General features: G+C 36.2%; 1 protein-coding gene across 2 annotated transcripts in view; it reads right to left on the bottom strand.

Moving 5' to 3' along the window:
• The window catches only part of TAB2 (TGF-beta activated kinase 1 (MAP3K7) binding protein 2), an 86,284-nt gene that overhangs the window by 48,256 nt on the left and 19,868 nt on the right, over positions 1-18,160 (bottom strand). Inside the window, exon 2 of one of the 2 annotated variants that reach the window (XM_015097463.3) lies at positions 12,601-12,749. The exons of the other annotated variant lie outside the window; for it this stretch is intronic. The gene's annotated coding sequence lies outside the window, so the exon portion shown is untranslated. The remainder of the gene's footprint in view (positions 1-12,600; positions 12,750-18,160) is intronic. 2 annotated transcript variants of the gene reach the window in all.

Here is an 18,160-nt window from a genome sequence, read left to right as displayed (position 1 = left end):
CTCAGTCTATCTCATTGCTGACACAGTAATTTTTTCATCTCCTTCACATCATTCAAAAACAGACTACAAGGGAGTATATTAGGAAAAACTAGAGAGAGCAGCAGCAAGAAAAAGGTAGGAGCTGAATCATGCAGTGCCTTTATAGGCCATTAAAATTTGGAGGTTTTATTCTCAGGGTAATGAGAAGAAACTGAAAGATTTAAGCTCACAGGCAGGAAAGGTGACATGATCAAGAAATCATGTATGTGTGAAGAATGGCTACAGTATGGAGAAAATGGCAAAAGATGAGAAGACCAGTTAGAAAAATGCTTTAGTCTAGCTAAGAAGGCAGGAGGAGAAGGGGACGACAGAGGATGAAATGATTGGATGGCATCACTAACTCAACGGACATGAGTCTGAGTAAGCGCTGGGAGTTGGTGATGGACAGGGAGTCCTGGCATGCTGCAGTCTATGGGGTTGCAAAGTTGGACATGACTGAGAGACTGAACTGAACTGAACTAGCTAAGAAATAGTTAATACTTTGTAAGTGTAGAGACAGCAATGGACACTGAGTAGAAGGAAAAACTGAAGGGATAATTAGGAAGTAAAATTTAATAGAACTTGGAAATGGATTACATATTGGGGTAAAGAAGGAGGTTGTAAAGGTTGCTTTTTCATTTGTTCAGATGGTTGGTCCCATCTAGAAACTAAGGAAAAAACTAGAAAAGGCCCAAGAAAACAAACCAAAGTTTAGTTTTGAACATACTGAGTCTAGGGTACCTTTACAACCTCAAAACAGTAATATCACAGAGGGAGCTGGGATAGATGGACCTGGAGCTCAGAATTCTGGGCTGCAGATAAACATCTGAAAGGCATCCTTGGTGCTGGCATTAATTAACCAGTGTAGATGAGACAATCCTACCATATAATTTAAGAATACACAAAGAAAAATATTCTTGGTTATGTTTTATATGAAAATTACATAGTCATTATTAATTTTTCCCTAAAAGGTCAACGTTCCTTCCAGCCCAAATACTAAACGTTATATACAAAAATTGATTTTAAGATACCTTAATTTTTTGACCTACCCTATAATGAAACATTTAAATAAAAATTTAAAGAGGAACATATGTACATAGTTTTTAAAAGCCAAACAGTATTACAAAGTTTATTGGGGAAACCAAGTTTCCCTGCCTCATGCCTCTCCACTTTTATCCTATTCCATATTCCAGTGTCAACACTAAGCTGTTTCTTCACATTCCTATACAAGATGATTTATAGGACTATTTCTTGATTTTTTTCAATTTTACATATTTTCTATGGATTTCCTACTATGGAAAATGAAGAGTTAGCTTTGTAACTTAGTTCTCATGCCATAATATAACCATCCTTCTCTACTCCTATGTCCATCTGCCCAATTACTTATTTCATAGTTTTTGCTTAAATCTGTATTCAATATTTATATTACTTTCCCCTGTAAATACTATCAGCCTACCCAGTTAATAGATTATGAGGGGTGGATTATATCACCAAGGTTCTTTCCAAACTGGTCTTTTGGGAAGAAAAGTGTGTATGTTGCTAACGAAAGAGCTATAGAATATTAATCACGTATGACTAAAAGCTGGCTTTCCATCAAGTCCAATAACACAGCAAAGCTCTTGCAATTCTAACCCTAGGGGAAATGGGGAGATGTGAGTGGAGGGGATGGAGTAAACATTACTATTCTACCAGTGAAGTTACAGATTTAGATGAGATGTGTTACTTTTTAGCAAACTTTGATAAAAGATTAAAAAACAAACAAAACTCCCAAATGATGACTATACAGATATGTAAAAGATTCTAGTCACCTGCTCCTGACAAGGAGGTACCATACAGAGTAAATGACCCAGCAAAGCTAAATTCCCAGAGATCCAACTTTTAAAAAAGGAGTAACTGGTAATATACCGTATATAAACTACTTAGATTTACATAATTCAAACCTGACAAAGTGTTGCCCTTTAGTATCAAAGTCTTATTAATGAATAAAACAATGTTACTCTCAGTTCAGTTCAGTTGCTCAGTCCTGTCTGACTCTTTGAGATCCCATGAACTGCAGCAGGCCAGGCCTCCCTGTTCATCACTAACTCCTGGAGTTCACCCAAACCCATGTCCATCGAGTCAGTGATGCCATCCAACCATCTCATCCTCTGTCATCCCCTTTTCCTCCTGCCCTCAATCTTTCCCAGCATCAGGGTCTTTTCAAATGAGTCAGCTCTTCATATCAGGTGGCCAAAGTATTGGAGTTTCAGCTTCAACATCAGCCCTTCCAATGAACACCCAGGACTGATTTCCTTTAGGATGGACTGGTTGGATCTCCCTGCAGTCCAAGGGACTCTCAAGAGTCTTCTCCAACACCACAGTTCAAAAGCATCAATTCTTTGGTACTCAGCTTTCTTTATAGTCCAACTCTCACATCCATACATGACCACTGGAAAAACCATAGCCTTGACTAGATGGACCTTTGTTGGCAAAGTAATGTCTCTGCTTTTGAATATGCTGTCTAAGTTGGTCATAACTTTCCTTCCAAGGAGTAAGCGTCTTTGAATTTCATGGCTGCAATCACCATCTGCAGTGATTTTGGAGCCCAGAAAAATAAAGTCAGCCACTGTTTCCCCATCTATTTCCCATGAAGTGATGGGACCGGATGCCATGATCTTTGTTTTCTGAATGTTGAGCTCTAAGCCAACTTTTTCACTCTCCTCTTTCATTTTCATCAAGAGGCTCTTTAGTTCTTCTTCAGTTTCTGCCATAAGGCTGGTGTCATCTGCATATCTGAGGTTATTGATATTTCTCCTGGCAATCTTGATTCCAGCTTGTGCTTCCTTCAGCCCAGCGTTTCTCATGATGTACTCTGCATATAAGTTAAGTAAGCAGGGTGACAATATACAGCCTGACATACTCCTTTTCCTATTTGGAACCAGTCTGTTGTTCCATGTCCAGTTTTAACTGTTGCTTCCTGACCTGCATATAGGTTTCTCAAGAGGCAGGTCAGGTGGTCTGGTATTCTCATCTCCTTCAGAATTTTCCACAGTTTACTGTCCACACAGTCAAAGGCTTTATAGTCAATAAAGCAGTCAACAGATGTTTTTACTGAACTCTCTTGCTTTTTCGATGATCCAGCAGATGTTGGCAATTTGATCTCTGGTTCCTCTGCCTTTTCTAAAACCAGCTTGAACATCTGGAAGTTCATGGTTCACGTGCTGCTGCAGCCTGGCTTGGAGAATTTTAAGCATTACTTTACTAGTGTGTGAGATGAGTGCAATTGTGCGGTAGTCTGAGCATTCTTTGGCATTGCCTTTCTTTGGGATTGGAATGAAAACTGATCTTTTCCAGTCCTGTGGCCACTGCTGAGTTTTCCAAATTTGTTGGCATATTGAGAGCAGCACTTTCACAGCATCATCTTTCAGGATTTGAAACAGCTCTACTGGAATTCCATCACCTCCACTAGCTTTGTTCACAGTGATGCTTTCTAAGGCCCACTTGACTTCACGTTCCAGGATGTCTGGCTCTAGATGAGTGATCACACTATTGTGATTATCTTGGTCATGAAGATCTTCTTTGCATAGTTCTTCCGTGTATTCTTGCCACCTCTTAATATTTTCTGTTTCTGTTAGGTCCATACCATTTCTGTCCTTTATCGAGCCCATCTTTGCATGAAATGTTCCCTTGGTATCTCTAATTTTCTTGAAGAGATCTCTAGTCTTTCCCACTCTATTGTTTTCCTCTATTTCTTTGCATTGATCGCTGAGGAAGGCTTTCTTATCTCTCCTTGCTATTTTTTGGAACCCTGCATTTAAATGGGTATATCTTTCCTTTTCTCCTTTGCTTTTCGCTTCCCTTCTTTTCACAGCTATTTGTAAGCCCTTCCCAGCCAGCCATTTTGCTTTTTTGCATTTCTTTTTCTTGGGGATGGTCTTGATCCCTGTCTCCTATACAATGTCACGAACCTCCATCTATAGGTGGAGTTCATCAGGCACTCTACCAGATCTAGTCCCTTAAATCTATTTCTCACTTCCACTGTATAGGATTAAGGGATTTGATTTAGGTTGTACCTGAATGGTCTAGTGGTTTTCTCCACTTTCCTCAATTTCAGTCTGTATTTGGCAATAAGGAGTTCATAATCCGAGGCACAGTCAGCTCCCGGTCTTGTTTTTGCTGACTGTACAGAGCTTCTCCATCTTTGGCCGCAAAGAATATAATCAACCTGATTTTGGTGTCAACCATCTGGTGATGTCCGTGTATAGAGTCTTCTCTTGTGTTGTTGGAAGAGGGTTACTCTCAGGTAAGCTTAAAACTTTCCTAAGCAGTAGAATTTCAAGAAACAACATTCTGTTTTAACTATTTGTTTCTAAAATTTTATGGTGACAGAACATGTTAATAGCTAAAAACATAAATAACACTGCTAAATATTTCACCCACAATTCTATATCAGCAGGGGCTGTCTCATTTAGTAAGATGAGACAATTAAATGGTTGGTTAAGTATAAACTCTGGTTCCATAACTTCATGGCAAATATATGGGGAAACATGGAAACAGTGACAGACTTTTTTTTTGGCTCCAAAATAACTGTAGAGAGTGACTGCAGCCATGAAATTAAATGACGCTTGCTCCTTGGAAGAAAATTTATGACATATTAATTATTTAATATGACATATTAAAAAGCAAAGACATTACTTTGCTAACAAAGCCTTTGAGGCCTTCCTTTCCCACGTATATGGGACAAATCATTTGTCTTAATTGGATAACTCAGACAAAGCTACCTGAAAACCAAATATTAGGTTGAAAATAAGTGCCAGATAAGTGGTATAAACTATGCTATAGGTGTTCAGAGTGCTCTCAGGCCTGAGGGAAGAGGTGGAAGGGCCCTGAATCATCACAAGGTTGAAGTATGAAGTGAGGCAATCCAATAAATACTAGGCAGGTTCTGGAGACAATGAGTCAGTCACCTGTTTGGCTAGAAACAGGAGGGATAGGAGGAAAGAGGATTAAGGAGAAAGAGTTTCGGGTGGGGAGTATCTACAAGAGAAGATGAGAAAGGTTGATGGAGGCTGCAAGTGTACAGTGGCTTTTATTATAGAAGGTCTTGAGATACACGAATGGTTTAGCCTATCATTATGTAAATTGATACACGTATTTCATCTTTGCCCTGTTTGTACATGGTTGAGTTTTACCGGAACAAATTTACTACTATAACAAAGAAAAATACAGCTTATGTTGAATATCATGGAAGAACAGGACAAAATATATAAAACTAAAATTCACTTCTCAACTGCAATGGGACTCTCCTTTAGCTTACAGACAATAAGGTAAGAGGTTGTTCCATTTTAACATGTATTACTATCCTAAAATTTAACTCTGATTTCCATAGTGACCTCCAGAGATACTAATTTTTTTCTATAAACAATGGAATCTCGACCTGGACAGATCCCTAGAAAATTATCTTGTAAACGTATATAATTTAGGGAGTTAGAGAAAAGTCTTGATGCCCAGCAGACTCTTTTTTTTAAACCTGAGGTCCATTTATCTATCCAATTTTACCTCTTAAAACCAACCTGTGATAACAAACAGAAATTTTTACACAAGTAATATTAGTTTCAAAGTGGAGAGACTATCTTGTTCACTGCTGTATCTTAAATATTTAGAAAGTGGAAGGCAAATTGTGGATGCTCAGTAAGTATCTGTCATAATAAATCTCTAAATAAAGATCAGAATATATCTAGATTAAAGACTACTATAAAAAGTGGTAGCTATCCCTCCAAACTACAGTGTTTGTCTTACCCTTGGCTATATGTGAGTGCTGCTGTAATAGTTGTTTTAAAACTGCATCAATGCAATTGATATATTAGGCAACAATTTGAGCACTAAGTGAATTCTGCTGTGAATTCATCTGTCAGAAACACTAGATGAATGCAAAAAACCACACTCAGCTGAAACAAACTGCCTATGAACACTCAAAATGTAAATATGAACACACCTCAAACATCTGCCAGCAACCTCAGCTTACTGAAGCTTCGAGGAATCAGTCACACCCATCCACAACTTGTGTTCAACTTTCTTTCCAATTTCAAAAAATCATTCTTCACAATAACAAGCTTCCACAACTATGTGAAAGTTCTTTCTATAAGGCAAACTTTAGGACTGTTTAAAAGCAAAGTACAGTACTTATTTGTATAAATATTATATAAGTACTTACACATATTTCTTAGCCATTTGACATATGTAAAATTACAGTATCATGCCTTTTAAGGTTTCTACTTTTTAAAATGTTCACTGATGACATTCTGAGTGTTGTACCTCCATTCCATTTTTCTTGTTAAGTCCCGTGGGGTTTTATTTTTTAGTTTTGACTACAGTGGTGCTTTTTAGGGACACATAACCTCAACAACTGGAGAAGACAATGGCAACCCATTCCAGTACCCTTGCCTGGAAAATCCCATGGTCAGAGGAGCCTGGTGGGCTGCAGTCCATGGGGTTGCTAGGAGTTGGACATGACTGAGCGACTTCACTTTCACTTTTCACTTTCATGCATTGGAGAAGGAAATGGCAACCCATTCCAGTATTCTTGCCTGGAGGATCCCAGGGATGGGGGAGCCTGGTGGGCTGCCATCTATGGGGTCACACAGAGTCGGACACAACTGAAGCAACTTAGCAGCAACCTCAACAACCATTACTAAATTTCCCAGGCCGTCTAAAGGGAAGGGAGAGTGTTTCAACTTATGTACTTGGTTGTCAATATGATGTTAATTGTTTTTTATTACTAATTTTAACTTGTGTCTCTTCTGTGGACTGGCTGATGACTGTGCAGTGAGTTAGCTGCTAATTTTTTTTGAAGTTAAAGCAAGTTTTGAAACTTTCTGGCCTTAATAAGGATTTCAGGAGTAAACTGAAAAAAAAGAAGTATTATCTTTCTAATTATATACACTATTTTAAGTACCTCTTTCATTACTGATGACGTAACTATCTCATCAAATGTCAAGCAGGTATATAATAGTTGATGCTTCACATTTGATTAATTTTAAAATAATCTACAAATGTAATTGAATGAAAATTTCAAAATTACTTTTAACAGAAAATTATTAGAATTGTATTTCTTGGAAGATGATGTTACATCTTTATTAAAGCAAAGCAAACTTGCTGCTCTCCAAATCTATAATATCAAATTATTTTCCTAAGAGTTAAAATGTAAGAATTATAGCTATGGCATTTAAAAATCTAAAATTCAAATACTATCATCATTTACGATAAAAAAGAGAATAAGTATAATCCATCTTTAGCATAAACTTTAGCATAGAACTGCTGTAGTCTTGAATCACTTTACATAGATATTTGCAAAAATAAAATAATAGAAACACACCAAATTAAGTCACCTAAATGCTACTTACTTGAATTACTTATCATGTTCAGATTTAGTGTTACTTAAAAGCTTAAAGGGAACAAAGGATTGTTACCAGAAAATGTATTTCTCAACTTTACAAGCCTATAGTAATTTATTTTCTATAGAAAAACAATAAATATTAATAGTGTAATTTTAATACATGTCAAAAGGTTAAGAAGTAACATAATGGCCCACTCTATCTCCTCTTAAAAAAAAAATTCCCAATTTACTCATTAATACACTGCCTCAAGTCCATGAATACTGACCATTTCTTATGGTTAAAAGGTTTAGCAGTTATAAGTTCCTCTAAAAGGAATGTGCAAGTCAGCCACACTTGGCAATTTATGTACTGTGGTTTTGTGGTGAGTGCTACCATTTTCTAAGGATCAAGAAAAGTGCAATAAATCTAAGGCAGAATGGTTATAATTCATCAAAACATATTATATAACTAACTACCTTGTGTATATTTTCCAATTCATACTTCATTATTATTTTCCAATACATTAGGGTTTTAAGATGGAAACAAAGTTACTTCTGAGTGTGCCCCTTTTAATATAATTTTTTGATAATCCATCTTTAAATAATCCATCTCATTGAACTTAACATAATCTTGTTAAGTATGTGCCAGTCTTTCAAATCTAACACTATGGAACTGTTAAAAAGTCGGTTGTTAATCTTGTTATAGTTATGGGGGATGGATTTTATATTAGATGATCAAGAATAATTTCAAAACTGTACAGAAACTTCTATCTCAACATATTTATTATATATAAAGATATTTCACAATTCTCCAATTATAGATGCCCTTGGAGAATATTTAATTTAATATCACATAATTGAATAAAGAACCAGAAATCTCATTACGTAATACTTATCCATAAATCTAGAATGACTTTCATAACAATGTAAACTATGAACAAATATGAAAGTGATCATCTACTCAACATTTTGATTTATGACACATTTTCTAATGCATTATTGTTATATATTTTCATATATAGTATACACATTGCTTATGTAAACAATTATTGTGTATCTACTATTCACTCTCTACTATAGTGGGTGCTGAAAATATTAAAATTAATAAAAGCACACTTTTCAACACTTAAGAAATTTACATTTTAGTAGAGGAAGACAAATACATCAACAAGTAAACATAATGACTGAACTGTAACTGAGCTGTGTTGCAGTGCACAGCGGAAACATAGAGGGGGCCAATCAATTCTGAGGGAAGCGGAGAGTTTAGGGTAGGATTAATTAAAGACGGCAACACCTAAGCTGGGTCTTGGAAGACAAAAATACGTTTACCAGGTGGATAGGCAAGAGGGGAAGAAAATTTCAAACATAAGTAGCTGCCCAGGAAAAGACTTGAATCAGACAGCATGGCAAGTTTGGGTAACCACCAGTAGCTGGCTCACGTTGAAGGGCAGGGAGTGAGAGGAACAGGGAGAAAGTGTGATGCAGGATGAAGCTGGAGAAGTAGGGTAGGCACGGGCAATCATAGATGATCTTAATTGCTTTCCCCTGTCCCGTATGTGCTGAATCCCAAAAGTCAGCAAGAACAACACGCCTCTCACTTTCCAGATCCACCTAATTTATCTCTGAAGTTCCAAGCCCTGCCTGGTTCTGTGACATTCCACACAGTCCCAGAGGCAGGCATGCAGTTGTTCAGTAACATTCACTGTGCAGCACTGAGAGGTGTATAAGTAGCAGTGGAGATCAGGAGGCAGTAGTGCCTAAAATGCAGGAACTGAAGAGAGGCAGGAGAAATTTCACAAAGAATGCAGTATTTGGACTTGGCCATTACAGATAAATCATAGAGTCTTGCAGGATATCACTGACAACTGTTTGTGTTAGGGAAAAGACCATGAAAGAATAGGATAAATTTGAAGAATTATAGCTGTACTACAGAAGGGACGTGAGATAAGGCTAAAAAGGTAGAAAGTTTTCAATGAAAAAATGCACAGATTCCAGATCATGTATAAGATCTAAGAAAATTCTACTGGCCTGGAATTTTCATAAATACAATCTGCTTTTTGGCTCACCTTAATGTCTGTGAATCATTCCACAAACACTGCCCATTGTAAGCCAGGTAATGTGCTCTAAATATGCAAAGATGAACAAAATATAGTTCCTGCTTTTGAGAAAAATCATAAACTAGTAGAATTCAGATTTATATGAGACTTCTTACAGCATTTATCTCACTTTATCATCCCCACACGTGAAGCAGAGAAGAGAAATGTTACTCCAGTTTTTTTTTTCTTTTTAACTGAAGAGAAAAATGGAAAGATGTATTAAGAAGTGTATTTACACTTCCAGCTAAATCAGTAGCAGCACTGCTTTCTAGACCAGTTCCCAACTGTGGTGTCACTATCCAGTGCTAGCACCATCAGCTGGGAATGAAAATTTGTTGCTGATCATGAAGTACCAGAGCTCCATCTATAACAATATAAAGTGTCCAACCTACAGGCAAGCATATGTATTTAAAGAGAAGCATATAAGAATGTCAGTTTAGTTCGGTCACTCCATCGTGTCCGACCTTTGCGACTCCATGGATGTAAGAATGTCACTTCAGTGTATATCACTAAAAGAACAATCTGAATAACCGTTTAGGAATGAATGAGTAAATCAAGGTACAGCAATTTCTTTCTTTAAGTCAAGTAAGAGAGCCAAATAATTATATGCAAAGGCCTATTAAGACATTACTGGATGAAAAAAGATGCAAAACTCATGTATAATGATGCCCTTTGTGTTAAAAAAAAAAAAAGACACCAAAAAAAGTTTGAAACAGATATTTTTATAGGAATGCACAGGTAATGCTCTGAAAGGATACACACTAATTATTTTGGAGACCTGGCTGGGTAAAGGAACACACAGGGAGAAGGTGGTCCAAGGAGATACAGTCATCTCTGTTATGTTCCAATTTTTTATAAGAATATATATTCATGTATTCTTGTATAAGTAAGCATAAACAATGGAGACTAGAGCAGAATATTTTCCCTATAAAAGTATTTCCTATATATTTCCTATGTATTTCCCCATAACACTACTTGTATTTTGATATGGGGGGTCAGAGAGTAGGAGCAGCATAAAAAGAATTATTTGAAAGTACCAGAACTGAGCCAATTCAATGTACTTTCAAATAACCCTATGCCTATGCTATCAATGCTGAAATTGTTACTGATATACTTAATAACTGCAACAATGGTCAACCATCAGGAGTCTTGACAGATGGGATTTAAATGTTCACACATAAAGGCGGACAAGGGCACTTTCCTCTGAGCTTACAGCGTGATCACTGACTCACCATGGATCAGGTTCTGTGCTGAACAATGTTAACCTGTATTATTTCAGTTCTTACAACATTCCTGTAAGGAGTAAGTGAGATATTACAGGTAAAATTCTTCACACATGATGCCTAAACAAATAAGAGTAAGTGCTGGCCTTCATAGGTATTGCTACTGCCTAACCTCTAACTTTTTCAAGTTTCAACTCTCACTCTATTGCAGTCAGCTTTTCAAAAGACTCACTGACTTAAGTGCGAGAATGCTAAGACATAAATCTGCAATGGATTCTCATGCCCTAATAACTAAATCCAAACTCCTTTACCATACATTTGAAAGCATGTGTGGCATAGCTCCACCATCCATCATATCCTTCTATACCCTACTATTCTGCAGGCATACTGGAGTGTTTACAATTTTTAGAACATATTATATACTTTGATTTCTACAACTTAGGAATATTATTGTCTGTCTTGCTAAAGATTTCTATCTACTCTTCAAGGCTCAGTAGAAATATTACTTTCTCTACAGTTTTTTCCACCTCTATTGGAAAAAAAAGAGGTGGTATTTTTTTTTTTTTTTGGTATTACTTGTCCATAAGCCCACTGAAAACAAGGTTAATTTATTTCTACATCCTTAGCGCACCTAATAAACTATTTTATATACAATTTACATTCAGTGATGTAGAAAACTTTCACCATTACTCACAGCCCCAGTGATAACTAGTAAGACTTCAAATTCAGAAGCAATTCTCTCTTATCTCCCCTTCAATTCATCTACCAGTGGTAACGACCCTAGTAACTCTGGTAGTAGCTCTCTTTCCTGCCCTAATTCAACACTCAGTGAGATATAATTATTTCAATGCTAAACAAATGAAGTGGCACAGAATCAGTGACCTGATGTTGACAAGACTGGCTGACTTTAAATTCATTATGCATTAACACTGGAGGAAGGCATACAAGCATAAGCTAGGATATCAGAATCACCTTTTAAAATCACAACTGGGATATAAAATTCCTTTGTTCAACTTTGGGTAATCTCTAACTTATCTGAACTGAACTTAAAATCAAAAGATATGTATGGTCATCTACCCTTTAGCAAATAAAGTCACCTTTTATGGATTAACTGTTCCTAAATCTATACGAATTAGTAAAAGTGGTAAACGTCCTTAAAAGCTAACCTAGCCCTCTAATCATTCACAAGTAGTTTTTTCTCAGTTAAAATCTAAGGTAGTAAGAAACCTTAATTTTCAGTTTTGTGGTTACCTTCTACAACAACTCCAACTACTGATGACTTTCTCGTCTGGTTTCTTTTGGGCAATCAAGTAAAAATATAGCAAATACTAGTTATATACTTACATTTAAAACAGAATTAAATTCTTCAGGTAAAACTATTACATAATATATTACTTGATTCTATCCAGGAATTTTCTTTCAATTTCCCCACTCCCACCCCCACCCCCATTTTTGAAGACCATATTAACTCTTTATGTGTAGGCACTCACAGTGTAGATTAGTTGAGGACCTCAAGACAGAGAACTGTTTCATTTATTTAATTCTCTAAATTACTTGTACCATATGTGAACCTCTTAAAGGAAGACAGTTTGGTTGTTTCTGTACTTCTCAATGAAGACCAGAGTACTTTTTGCACATTTTTACAGGGCTTAACTCAATAGCATTTCCAATTAATTTTTCTTTAATTCTTTTTCCATTAGTTTGCTGTTACAAACAAGTTAAATTAGAAATAGTCAGGCAAAAGGTACGTTAAAGTCAATACTAGTTGCATGTCACCCAGTGGTTAGGGATGTTACTAAACTCTGAGCAAGATGACCAAAGTTTTAAAAGTAAAGTTTTGGTTATTATAGATTTCATAGTAAGGCAGTTATACGGCTAAGCTTGACTGGTGCCATGGACTTTAGCATACCTGGAAATAGAAAAATTCAAATGGTAGCTGTTCTTGATTGGCCCATTGCCATTTTTGCAGCTTACAAATTTTTAATTAAGTAACTGCAGTGAGCTCATCTCTACTGGATACTTCTTTTCCAGGGCAGGTCCAGGAACTGGGTCTGGAGCCTTGAAAGCAGAAGAGAAACTAGAGTAAACTAGAGGTAGGCAGAACAAGAAACGTGACCAGATAACATTGTGAGCTAATAGCAGTGAGGTAGTCCCCAGTGTCTCGCATAGGAAATATTCTTAAATGGAAGACTCTCTTAAATACAAGTTACCAAAAGATGCTATTTGCATTACTTAATTCATTGTCTTAATCTACCCGACTCCACTCTAAACTTCTAATTCTAGAAACTAAACCAGTAGCCTTTATGAAATCTCTACTGGCTTTCAGCAACAGACTGTCCAATATAGAACCAGAGTATATAGAATGAGAAAACCAACAGTAAGTTCATTTTCATTAGTAAGACTGGAATTGTAAAGCTCTCATTTTTAAGCCACTTTACTCATCTCTTTTGCTATCTTATTTCCAATTACCTTCTGTTTCCCTAAATTTCTACAATCAGTTCTCAGACTTTTCTTAAGAAATGCTTTAGATACATCTAAGCAGTGAAATAAAGTTCCAATTTTTAAAAACACTTGGTAATTCTTAAAGAAGGATGCAAAGAACAGCTCATAAATGTGGTTCTTAACCACACTAGAAATTCTTTTTTCCATTACCAAAACAGAGTCAATGATTTTTTTTTTTTGGTTAGGTCCACATTATTAAAACACACACAAGAAAACTTGCAAGTACAAAGGTTACAGAAATGGTAGGCTATTAAAAATGTTAGAATGTTGTACTAATTAGATTACTAGGGCCTAGAAATGATGTTCGTATGCTTGGCAAGCTGATAATTTTAGGAGTGTCTACGAAAGAAGAGACTCAATCCCACAGTAGTCAAAATAAACTGAATCTGCTGCTGCTGTCCAATGATGGCAGATGGTGAGGATTGTAACAGGACAAAAGAGTAGTGCTAAAACAAGGATGTAAAGAACTTAACTCCCTGCATTTCTAGTAACCAGGACACAACAAAGCAAAAGAGAATGAAAGTAGTTTTTAAGGACAACGTCAATTTTCCACCTTTTGTAATGGCATGCTGTAGATGAAAATATTCTGGTAGAGAAAGATCTAGGTTCCAAATCTGGTTCCTATACAAACTAAAACTCTGCAGAAGTTTCTGTTCTATTAAATGGGATAGCATCCCCTACCTCACTGGATTGTCATGAGAATTAGCAGCTAACAACCTGGCAGACAGTAGGTATTCAATTCAGTTTTCTATACGCTCAGTTGTGTCCAACTCTTTGTGACCCCACGGGCTAGGGCCTGCTAGGGTCCTTGGTCCATGGGATTCTCCAGGCAAGAATACTGGAGTGAGTTGTCATTTCCTACTCCAGGGGATTGCCCTGACCCAGGGATCGAACCCACACTCTATCATCTCCTGCAATGGCAGGTGGGTTCTTTACCACTGTGCCACCTGGGAAGCTTTGCTATAAACATCTGAGTATACTTAAGCTTTCATTGTCATAAAATGCTGAAACAACAGCTGTGTGGCAAGCTTTAGCTTTAAATAACTCAACTGCATCACATCATAAGAGAGATAACCTGATTTATCAACACTGATCCCAGAACAAGGCAAATGTGAGAGAGCTCAATTTTGAGAACTGATGATAAATAAAAACATAACAATTTACACTTAGGATAAAGAGAATTAATGGTAAACAAGTAAATAGACATGTAATTCTTCCTCTTTCAAGTAAAGCAGAAAATACTTTTGTCAACACACCTCTAGTCAAAATAGTATAGAACCGGGATACAGTGTCTTTTAAAAAACAAAAGGAATCAATATATGATCTAACTTGGTCTTTAAGACAGGAAATGCTTTAAGGGCGTAGAAGAGCCTTACATTTGAGCAATAATTTTCCTCTTACTGATAGAACAGTGGGTTCCACATAAAATTATTATTTACCAAATATGGTTCAGAGCTCAGATTACACCTTCCCTGGCATTACCAAGTAATAGAGCAAGTATCACAAGCCACAAGGAATTCTAAAAAGAAAAAAGAAAAAAAAAACTTCTTTTCTTAAAGTTTACTTGAAATGTGTTCACTACTACAACTTTATTTCAGAGGTTTTAAAAGTTAACATGGAAAGAATCTTACTCAAAATAGACTTAGAGATGAATTTACTTAGAGATGATAAGATAAGTAAGTTTTGCCAGCAGGCATAATAAAGAGTATTTAAGAATGAGGATTCCCATTCATTAATCCATATGGATAGGCTTTCAGTTTACAGACCATGGAAAGAAACAATTTTCTAGATAAACCATTAATTTTTGGGTGTTTTTATTTTATAACCAGATTATCACATTGAAATCTCATTACTCACATAATGTTTCAGTTGATTCTTTTGGATTTTCCAGATATAAACTGTCATTTACAAATAAATGTGCCTCTTCCCTTTCAATAATTACACCTCTTATTTTGTTTTTGGTCTAATTATATTGGCCAGCTTTCTCAAGACAATGTTATGTAACAGTAATGCCAGCCAGACCTTTTTTGATTCATGAGTTTTTAAAAGGAATTTAGTATTTCCCTAAATACTAAAATAGAAATTCTAGTACCTCACCATTTCTAGTAACAAAATGCTGGCTTCTGGTCTGAGATATATAAAATCTTATATATCTATGTTCATTTATTTTTGTTTCACTAAGGATTCTTATTAGAAATAAATGTTGATTTCCCTTCTTTTGATATCCCTCAGGATATTCACATGTCCCATCACCTAATATAACTTAATTTGATTTATTCCTAACGGGAATACCACTCATTTGTAGTACTCTGTTAATGTAATGTTAAATTCCATTTGATTTTATTATGCATTTTTTGCATTATGTGAAACTGGTATGCAATCTTCTTTTATGCTCATATTTTATGTTATCTTAGTTTTGTAAAACGAATATGGAAGCTTACTTTTTTCCCTCTATGTTCTGAAATACATAATTATCTGGTGCTTTTCGTAAGGAACAGTCTCTCTACCAGTTAAGACCAGCATTTTCATTTGTGGCTCCAGATCCTATCCTTTTTTTTCCTGTTTCTTTGAGAAAACCAATACCTTTTCTTTTCAGTCTCTCACTTCAACCTATGAATATGTTTAAGTCTTAACCATTTTAAACATACACCATGCGCAAATTCGTACCACAAAAATTTTCTTTACTAGTTAAGTCTTGTTCAGCAAGTATTTATTTACAAAGCTATTTATTAAAATTGCTACTCTATTCAAGGCACTGAGAATGAACTGGAGTTCCTGCTTTCGACCTATCCCTGCTCCAGTGAGGAACACAAACAGGCAAACAGAAGTCTGCAACAGCAGTGCAAGGAGTAAACAAGCCATGCCAGGCCCTCTCTCTCCAACATCTGCGCCTTTCCAAACTTCTGCACTGAGCTGTAATGCTCTGGCCTCAACTTTACTTTAATCTGCCCTCAAGTTTCTTCCCTTGCTAACGGTTTCATTCAAATCACCAAATTCAATAACCTCTTCAGGATCCTTACCTATCATTTTGTAACAACTTTGCTGCTTGATTCATATATTTTTTAAAATAAATACAATCACATCTTCAAATGTACTCAGTTAAATTTTGCTTTTTAAAAGAAAGGTCACAGAATATTTTAAGTTTTATCGCGTGTGTGTGTGCCAAGTTGCTTCAGTCGTGTCCGACTCTGTGATCTGTAGCCGGCCAGCTTCCTCTGTCCAAGGGATTCATTCTCCAGGCAATACTGGAGAGCGCTGCCATGCCCTCTTCCAAGGGATCTTCCCGACCCAGGGATCAAACCTGCATCTCTTGCATCTTCTGCGTTGTCAGGTGGGTTCTTTACCACTACTGCCACCTAATTTACCATATCATTTGATCCTTATGAAAAACCAAGTAAGGCCAGGTATTTATTACTCTCCTTTGCAAGGTTCAGAAAAATTAAGTAATTTTCTGATCATCAAAACTCCAATAAGCAGCAGAGTTAGAGCCAGAAATGTAGTTGTAGCTTTCTAACTTCAGGCCCAGGGCTCCTTCCTCTATAGTTTATTAACTTGACTCATTAATTGAGTACTAACTTGAATGCTTTCTGATCATGCTCTTCTTGAAAACTTTTCTGGTCAACACTGCACATTCTTCTAGTTTCCAAGGTTCCTTGTTTCAGTGCTTCTTAATGTTTGTCAAAAGGATTTAAGTACAAACTATGACATTTCTTCTTTCACTTCTTCCTCCGGTATCTTATCTACACTTGTAGTACTAATCTAGGGAGAGGCTTCTTTAAGAAGCTGCTTTCTGTTCTGATGAAAATTAAACAATCAGAATCATAGAATTCAATGTTGAAAGGGCCTTTGAGATTTAGCCCAACATCCTTATTTAATAAATAGAAGAAAAACATAAAGTTCAACTCACACAAGTCACTAGCAGGATTTGAATAAAAGTTTAAGACAATATTTGCCTTTTTAAACTTATGAATCATAAAGTGTACACTTATACAGCATATTTATATATAGTAAACAGAAAGCAACTAAACAAATTTCAAGAGTAATGATTGGACCCTGTTTCATTTTTGTTAAAGATACTTGTCCATATTTCTAATATGACAATACTAATGTATGAGTCCATTCACCAAAGGTTTTTTTTTTTTTAAGTCACAGAATGGCAATAAAGTTAAAACCCATTCAATTTCACAAACTCATGCATTAGTTATCTATCTTCCAGATTTTTAAAGGGGACCTGGGAATCAAAATTATACCACTCTCTAGCCTAATGCTTCCCATCTAGGTTGATAACCACAACCTTGTCTACAAAGCAGGAACAGATGCCACTAGACTGTCTGCTGAACACAGCCTAAAATAGGGCCTGGTATGTGGTAAGCACTGAAAACATGTCAGTTACCACTGCTTCTCCAGCAATTACTACTCCTGAATATATTCATATGATTATAAAAACAGCCATACTAATGATTCAGCCACACACACAAGCATCCTGTTAGAGGACCCCCTACCTTACTCCACTCCTTTCAGTCTATCGGCCAGGTTCTTTTTTTAGCGGGCAGAGCCACAATCCTACTTATATAGGAATACCTTTCCAACCACTCCCAAACTAGAAGTACTTTCATATCTCAACATCAGAGTCTACAGGCTCTGAAAATTAAGAGCTTATTTTAAAAGGAAATTTTCCACTGCAACACTTCTAAACTACTAAGCTTGTTTACCCATGATACAAAATACATGAAAAATAAAAGGTATCTCATGTGAAACAAGATTTTTTTTCCCTCTTAATTGTGCTGAAGTTTAAACTTAAACTTCCCCAAACTGGCTTCCCCTCTTCAACTTCCTGTTTTCATTAGAAATAGCAATTTTCTTGTTAACCTGAAAAATGAAATTACCTTTTCTCTTGCTTTCTTTTACTTTTCTCAACTGCTTCAAATTTCATCCATCCAATAACTAACATTCCTCAAAACACCACT

The sequence above is a fragment of the Ovis aries genome, chromosome 8 (genome assembly GCF_016772045.2).
Source record: "Ovis aries strain OAR_USU_Benz2616 breed Rambouillet chromosome 8, ARS-UI_Ramb_v3.0, whole genome shotgun sequence".
In the NCBI taxonomy this organism is placed as follows: domain Eukaryota; kingdom Metazoa; phylum Chordata; class Mammalia; order Artiodactyla; family Bovidae; genus Ovis; species Ovis aries.
Note: the sequence above shows the minus strand (reverse complement) of the source record. Positions and strands in the feature narration are given on the sequence as shown.